Source organism: Phoca vitulina, unplaced genomic scaffold, assembly GCF_004348235.1.
Source record: "Phoca vitulina isolate PV1807 unplaced genomic scaffold, GSC_HSeal_1.0 scaffold25, whole genome shotgun sequence".
NCBI classification, from domain to species: Eukaryota; Metazoa; Chordata; class Mammalia; order Carnivora; family Phocidae; genus Phoca; species Phoca vitulina.
The window spans coordinates 28,376,758-28,385,311 of record NW_022589728.1 but is presented as its reverse complement, the minus strand read 5'-3'; the positions used below and the strand labels follow the sequence as shown (position 1 = coordinate 28,385,311).

The following is an 8,554-nucleotide window of genomic DNA, read 5'->3' as shown; positions in this document are numbered from 1 at the left end:
AGCAATGATCTATGACAAATTGAGAGTTGGTGATTTCATAGGTAGAGAGAGAAGGCAGTAGAATAGCTAAGATGGAAAGCACGGCTGAAGTATTTAACACAGAGAAAGGAAAATAAAAAAAACAGGTCTGGGTAAATAAGAGGTGAGAATAATAGTGCTATAATCAAGCCAAGGCCATAGGTCTGTTCACAGATGATGTTAGGCAATAGCCTTCTTTGAACAACTTGTCAATAAAGCTGGGAAGCACATCCCACTGTACAGAACCAGGGATTTTCATGAAAGGCCAAAGAAGTCTTCTGGAATGGAGCACAGGAGATTATTAGAACCCTGACTTCTTTTGCCCTAATGAAGTTTAGCATAAAAAAGAAAAAAAAAAAGTCCTATCTACCAGGGTTAATCCAGACATTGCCAGAATATTGGAAAGAATAAAGGAAGCCTCCAAGAGGAGAAAAAAAAAGAATAATAGTGCTATAATCAAAAACACATAGAGTACCTAGTACTCAGAGAGAGAGAGAAATGCACAAAGAGAATTTTATCTCCTCCTGCTTTTTTTTTCAACTTATATCAAGTCTGATTTAGTTAGCATATGTTGGTTGCAATCTCTCCCTAGCAACAGCCTCTCATTGGTCACCCAGCCCCCATGCGATTCCATGAAATCCAGTTCAGCTTTTTGCCTGAACACAGAGCCCCACCACCACCTTCATGATAAGATAAGCAAAAACAGTTTGATAGGACAGCAATAAGACCAATTCTTTTTTCGTTAGGGCCTAATGATCTCCCCTAAGGGTCTACCTTATCAAATATACCCAGACAGAACCAATCTCGCCCTACCAATTAAGCTCTCATCTTTTTGCAGTAAGATCAATAAAAACATTACTGAGGTATCGGTTGTCTCAAATATGAATATGAGCATGCATAAATTCAATCCTAAATTGCAGAGACACATCTGGAGAGAATATCTTGGAGCAAAATACTCCTGGGAACTGCTAGAGAGCCAAATTCAAAGTCAGGCAAGACTTGATAGAACGGTCTGCATCAGGACTTAGTTACCAATACATTGAAAGGAGATTTTTTTTAAAAGATTTTATTTATTTATTTGACAGAGAGAAAGAGCACAAGAAGGGGAGTAGCAGAGGGAGAGGGCGAAGCAGGCTCCTCGCTGAGCAGGGAACCTTATGCGGGGCTCGATCCCAGGACCCTGGGATCATGACCTGAGCCGAAGGCAGACGTTTAACCAACTGAGCCACCCAGGCGCCCCAGAGATATTTATTCTTAAATTACAGATTCATCTATAAGGAGATCCTACAGCATGAAATCAAGGATGGAACCACAGAATTTGTGAAGAGACAATTTTAATGTCATACTAGGTTGTTAAATTTTACTTAAAAAAGAAAAGCAAAACTCAGTCATTCAATAGCAAATTGAAAGATTGCTCAGGATTCAGCTTACTTTTTATTCATTCCACATATGGGAGGAATGTCCAAGCTACTTTAATTTCCATAAAGTGCACTATTTCTGATATTTTAAATAATATTTTATTGCCTAGCATATATCTGTACTCATTTCTTTGTTCATTTTGCTCTCCCAACACTGCAGTCTCCACAGAAGGAGTCTAAAATGAAAATATATCTTAAGGCAACGGGATGATATTAAGTGAAAGCTAACATTTTCTTTTATTGTGATGTATGATTTCCCCTATTATAATGAGTGTCCTTGAATTTGTGCCAAGTGAAGCATTCCTTTCAGCATCTCTCTCTGGAGATGAGGACAAACTATATACTGCTATGGTATTTGTTGCATTTCCAAGGGAAAAAAAAAATGTCCACACTCTCACCCCTCCAAGTGGAACATCTGGAATGGGAATTAAGACAATGCCAAGATGGCATTAAAAACCGGATTGCGGCACTTCCTTGTATTGCCAAGTTCTCTTAAAAATGCACCTTCCCACAAAATCCTATGCCACTGCAGCGTCAGGACCTGAACAGCACTGTTCTAAAGGAAGGGAATTGTTTTTTTATTGCTGTTGTGATACAGAGACAATGAAATGTGACACTGGTTCTTTTCCTAGGAACTAACAGCTGGGACAAGACCCTGAAGTAGTTTTACTTTGCTTTCAATGTAACTCGATTTCCACTTCTCCTGGGACACAGTGATAAGGAGGCACCTGCAGCCTGAAGGTCACACTGACCTCAGTTTTCAAGAAATGGACAACAGTGAAAGATCCATGTACCCCAGAGTCACAGAGATTATAGCCTTTCCTAAGATATCCATGTGGAAATGATTTTTGTCCTTACTTCTTTGGTCTGGGTCATAGTTCTGTTGGCTTCCATGAGTTCAATAAACATTGAACATTTACTATGCTCCAAGCAAGGCACTAGATATTGGGTGTATGAAGATGAGTATTATTAACTCAGGGTCCTGTCCTTGTAGTGCTAATAGGCATCATGGATGTGCTCAGATTCACTACAACATGGTACAAGGTAGGAAAAAGCAAGCCTAGGAAAATGGTGGTTAGGCCTTGATGGAGGTTTGAAGCAAGAGGCTATCTGATCATTTTAAGAAGCCCTGTGGGTTGCGCCTGGGTAGCTCAGTCAGTTAAGCATCTGACTTCGGCTCAGGTCAAAATCTGGGGGTCCTGGGATCGAGTTCCATGTCAGGCTCCCTGCTCAGTGGGGGGGGAGTCTGCTTCTCCCTCTCCCTCTGCCCCTTCCCCTGTTCATGCTGTTCTTTCACTTTCTCTCTAAAATAAATAAATGAAATCTTTAAAAAAAAAGAAGCCCTATTGGAAAAGCTGAAGGTGGGTGTTAGGATCAATAATCATTCTTCAGAGCATACATTCACTCATACCCTGTATGTTTACTGAGTGACTACTGTGTTCAAACTGTCTCAAAGTTTAATCATGAATAAAGACAAATTATTATAACCAATAAGGGAAATACTATGATAGAAATGTAAGTGGTTGTTATGGGTTGAATTGTGTCCCCTCAAAATCCATACGGTAAAGTCCTACCCCCCGTACATCAGAATGTGACCTTATGTGGAGATAGTGTCTTTACAGAGGTAACCAAGTTAAAATGGGATCACTAAGCTCTTTTCTGGTTACTGCGGCGCAAAGAACCATGAGCAGCAAAGTCTCCCGTGACACCCTGTAGGAGGCGGTGCAGGAAGTCCTGCACGGGAACCAGCGTAAGTGCCGGAAGTTTTTGGAGACGGTGGAGCTGCAGATCACCCTGCAGAACTATGACCCTCAGAAGGACAAACGCTTCTCGGGCACCGTCAGGCTTAAGTCCACTCCCCGCCCCAAGTTCTCCGTATGTGTTTTGGGGGATCAGCAGCACTGTGATGAGGCCAAGGCAGTGGATATTCCCCACATGGATATTGAGGTGCTGAAGAAACTCAACAAGAATAAGAAATTAGTCAAGAAGCTGGCCAAAAAGTATGATGCCTTTTTGGCTTCAGAATCTCTGATCAAGCAGATCCCATGAATCCTGGGCCCAGGCCGGAATAAGGCTGGCAAGTTCCCTTCCTTGCTGACCCACAATGAGAACATGTGGCCAAAGTGGATGAAGTGAAGTCCACCATCAAATTCCAGATGAAGAAGGTGCTGTGTCTGGCAGTGGCTGTTGGCCATGTGAAGATGACAGATGACGAGCTTGTGTACAACATCCACTTAGCGGTCAATTTCCTGGTGTCCTTGCTCAAGAAGAATTGGCAGAATTTCCGGGCTTTCTACATCAAGAGCACCATGGGCAAGCCCCAGCACCTGTACTAAGGCACAGTTCAATAAATCCTGGTGCTACCCTTAAAAAAAAAAAAAAAAAATGGGATCACTAGGATGGGCCTTAATCCAACTTGATTGCTTTATAAAAAGGGAGATTTTGGACCCAAATATATGCATACAAGGAGAAACATGATATGAGCATGAAGAGGGTTATCTTCATAGCCAAGTTGAGAAACTCCCAGAACAGATTTTGCCTTCACAGACACCCTCAGAGGGAACCAGCACTACCAACACTTTGATTTCAGACATCTAGCCTCCAGAACTGTGAGCCAATAAATTTCTGTTGGTTAAGCCCCTCAGTTTGTGGTACTTCATTACTGTAACAAACTAATATAGAGGTTTAGTGTGAACACCAAGAAAGGAAGAAAACTCCAGAAGTGTCCTTTTATATATGTTTTGTGTGAAATCCAATAACTTTATAAGATTATCAAGTTCCCAAAGAAGAGCTATTCATCCATATAACACATTATTAAGTATCTTTTTGTTGTTGTTTCAAATTTTTATTTAAATTCTAGTTAGTTAACATATAGTGTAATATTGGTTTCAGGAGAAGAATTTAGTGATTCATTTACATAGAACACCCAGTGCTCATCACAACAAGTGCCCTCCTTAATACCCATCACCCACCTCCCATCCATCAACCCTCAGTTTGTTCTCTATACTTAAGAGTCTCTTAGGGTTTGCTTCCCTCTCTTTTTTTTTCCCTTTCCCCTATGTTCATCTGTTTTGTTTCTTAAATTCCATATGAGTGAAACCATATGGTATTTATCCTTCTCTGACATTTCACTTAGCATAATACACTGCAGCTCCCCCATGTCATTGCAAATGGCAAGATTTCATTCTTTCTAATGGCTGAGTAATGTTCTATTTTATATATATATATACCACATCTTCTTTGTCCATTCATCAGTCAATGGACATTTGGGCTCTTTTCATAATTTGACGATTGTTGATAAAGCTGCTATGTACATCAGGGTGCATGTGCCCCTTCAAATCAGTATTCTGTATCCTTTGGGTAAATACCTAGTGGTGCAACTGTTGGATCATAGGGTAGTTTTATTTCTAACTTTTTGAGGAAACTCCATACTGTTCTCCAGAGATTTATTAAGTATCTACTACTTAAGAACTATTTCCAGGCATCATAGGTAAAGTACAGAGCAATATGGGCCCTCAGGGAGTTTACAATCTGATAGAGACAGACTCTATTGTAAGATACTAATTGACCATATATGCATAGGTTTTTTTCTAGGCTATCAATTCTTTCCATTGTTCTGTGTGTCTCTTTTTATGCCAGTACCATACTATTTTGATTACTATATAACTTTATAATATAGCTTGAAATCTAGAAGTATGATTCTTCTAGCTTTGTTCTTTTTCAGGATTGCTTTGGCTATTCAGTTTAGTGCTTCTTTTTTTTTTTCTATTTTTGTAAAAAATTGTCATTGACCTCCAGCTGTAGCCCACAGTTGGGTGGGGCTGGAGACTGTGCTCTGCAATTGGGGGAGTCACTGGCTGGGGTGCCTGCCTGGGCAAGGCTGCAGGCTGTGTTTCAACAACTGAGCAGGGCTATAGGCCAGGTTCCTCTGCTGGGTGGGCTTATAGGTGAGGCTTCATAACTTGGTGATACAGTAAGATGGATTCTGAGGCTGCCCAGAGACAATGTGGGTCTCCGCGGTTAGTTGGGGCCAGAGGCTATGCTCAGCACCTGGGCAGAGCTGCTGGCTTGGCTTCCTGTGCAGGACTGAAGGATGAGTCCCATAGTTGCCAGGTTGTCTGGCCAGGCTTTCTGGATGGGTAGGACTGGATGTGACACTCAGCTACTGGGCAGGGCTGCGTATTTGTTTCTCTGCCCGGACAGGGCAGTAGAATGGGCTCCATGACCAGCATGACCTACTGACTGGAGACCCAGTAATAATTTGGATTCTAGTTAGGAATCTTTCAAGTGTAGGAGGTCTAAAAGTGAAAATGAAGAATTTTAAAGGAATGCAAATGTTTTCTAATTAAAAATTAATTCTATCATACTTTAGCTTTTAATATTTTCTTTTTTTATTGTGAAATATAATAAACACAAAAATGTGCAAAATTTGTAAATGTTAAGTATCAGTTTATAAAATGTTCTTATACAGACCCTAATGGTCATTTTCTGATCATAAGTTTTATATATTGCCAAGAAGAAGTGAAGGAAGTGAAAATTTAGCTGTGTTCCCTAAAGATAGGCTCTCCCCTATCTCAGCAATATCATTAACAGATTCACAATTTAAGGAATATGGGAATCAGGAAACCACACACTGACCAGGTGACCAATCATTTGTTGCTCCTGAATTGGAAATTGATTTTGGTATTAAGCTGGCTGGAGTGATTAGTGTCAAATGCAAATGTGGGACCACAAGTCACTAAAGGCCCAGAGTTAGCTGGTCAGAAAGTCATTTGCTTTGTAACTAAGGAGAACAGACAGCTAATTGAAAGGGCAAGAATATCCTATAAAAGTAGCCTACAAAATTGCACTTGCAAGGGCTGAAAAAGAGCCCAATATTGGCCTTTGGCCACCACAAGAAAGTAAGGCTTGAGTGGAAATGGTGTTGTGGAAATGAGTAACCAGGACTTCAACACTGAAACTTCTCTGAGAAAACTGAACTCAACAGATATTAATTTCATTTTTTATTCACTAATTTCATTTCATATAATTTACTATTTTATTTTAGAATGGAATTCCCTCACTTTTTAGCCTCTTCTCATGTGTGTGCCTTCCAAGCAGACCAGACAGGATGTACCTACAATGCCACAAATGTGTCTGAATCTCTTCTTGTGAGGCAGGGACTGTTTAGATATCTATATGGTACAGAATTTATTTTGACATTCTAAATAATTGAGGGCAAGATAGAGACTGCTGAATGCCTTTTTCATAGAGTAATTCCAATTATATAAAACATAACACTAGATACCATGGATAGGATGATCATACATCCTACTTTGCCTGGCCTGCTCTCCAGGTGTAATTACATATATATTATATTATATTATATTATATTATATTATATTATATTATATTATATTATTATGTTATTATATTACTATATTACTATATTATTATATTATACTGACTATTATTATTATTATTTCTTTTTTGGGTCATAAAATCTTCATATATCGGGAAGATCCTGTGGCTGCTTTGAGCCTGGATGGAGTGGGGAGGGCTTTACTCCCAATTAAAGGTTTGGAAACAGGCCTGGAGTGCAGCCCTGGAGAGGGACCCTGGGGCCCTCCCTAGATAAGTTGGCTTTCTGGGACACTGCCCCCTCCCCCCTCTTGGTACCCCCAGGCCAAGTTCTCTGAGCCTCCCATACCAGCACCTACAGCTTCACCATAGGGGGATTCACCCCCACCCCCACCCCTGCCTCCCCAAGTTCTTTCAGGTGTTCTCCCTACCCCCCTCTAGTGGATGGGAATTTTTCGGGGCCCTCATAATTTAGCAAGCACCCCAAGGTGGTCCCAAGCAGCACATCACAGAGTGATGCCCACGGTAGAGGATCTCAGGGCCTTGGGTCCCTTTTGAGGTGTAGGGGGAGACTTTCACATTCAAAAGTATTCTCATTTGGAAGGTAAGTTATGTTGCCTATTTAGCCATGGGAAATAGAAACTCCCTCAAAAAGCACACAAATGACTTGAGGAATATACAACTTAGTATAACTGCCAGGGCTATTCATGCTCATCTTCACAAGACACTGAAGAAGCCCTTCCTTCGATGTGAAGTTTGGGAGAATGGGGTGTAAATACAAGTGTTCCCCTGAATTTGAAAAAAAAGTACTTGTCTGGGAGTCAAGGCTCCAGGTCTTCCATAAAATTTCTATATTGGGACCAGGTTTGGAAAAAAAAATTACATAATTTATCTGTGCCTGGATATTTTCACTTATAAAACAGGGGGCAGGGCTACATTAATAGTGTTTAGACCCTTTCTCGAGGAGCCCTGGGTTACAGAGAGGCCTTAAGTGTGGGGATCAGAGGTCTCTAGTCTCACAAATCTTGCTTCACTTAGAGCATCAGCTTTCTCTGTTTACATATTGAGTTTCTGCCCGCAGTTTCACTTGAATACAAGTTTCCAGGTTTAGAGATAAAGACATAAAATGCTTGATTTTGAAATTCTCTGACAAATGATCCAGTAAATCTAACCGGGTAATGGGAACATTATTGCAAGGTAGTTGCTGGAGTGCTTGTCAGCCCAGTGGAATAGAAGCTCCAAGAAATTAGAAAATGATTCCAGTATATAGGAAGTCTGCTTACCTTCCTTCCACATCTAATAAAGGTAGTAGATGATGATGTTGGTTGTGCCTTTATAGGGCTGCATGTAGAAAATCATACCTATTGTATTTCCTTCTCAAGATTTCTCAACCAGCCCTAAGCGTATGCCCAACTGTTTCTGTGGGATAACACACCTTTTAGACTCTTGGGTTTTCAATCTCACTGTGTCTGTGTGTAAAATCAGGACAACATTTTCTGTCCTTCTGGTCTCACTTGCTTGTTGCTATTATCAAAGAAGGTAATAAGTGAAAAAAGCACCCTGAAATGCTCCAAAGGAGTGCATTCCATTATTATTTTTTAGACTTGTTTCTTGGGATTATTTTTTACATAAACTTTTTGGTTATTCTAGATTACTCTTGAATGTGAATCAATTTAAATTGTTTATCATAACATTTTCTAAGAATATTAGTTCTCAGAAACATTGTATTATAGTATATTGGTTGCAAGCAAAGGAAACCAATTCTGTCTCAGGCAAAA

At 40.3% G+C, this 8,554-nt stretch overlaps 1 pseudogene; it reads left to right on the top strand.

Moving 5' to 3' along the window:
- Positions 1–3,119: 3,119 nt before the first annotated feature.
- Positions 3,120–3,772, top strand: LOC116643057 (annotated as a pseudogene).
- The last annotated feature ends 4,782 nt before the right edge of the window (positions 3,773–8,554 follow it).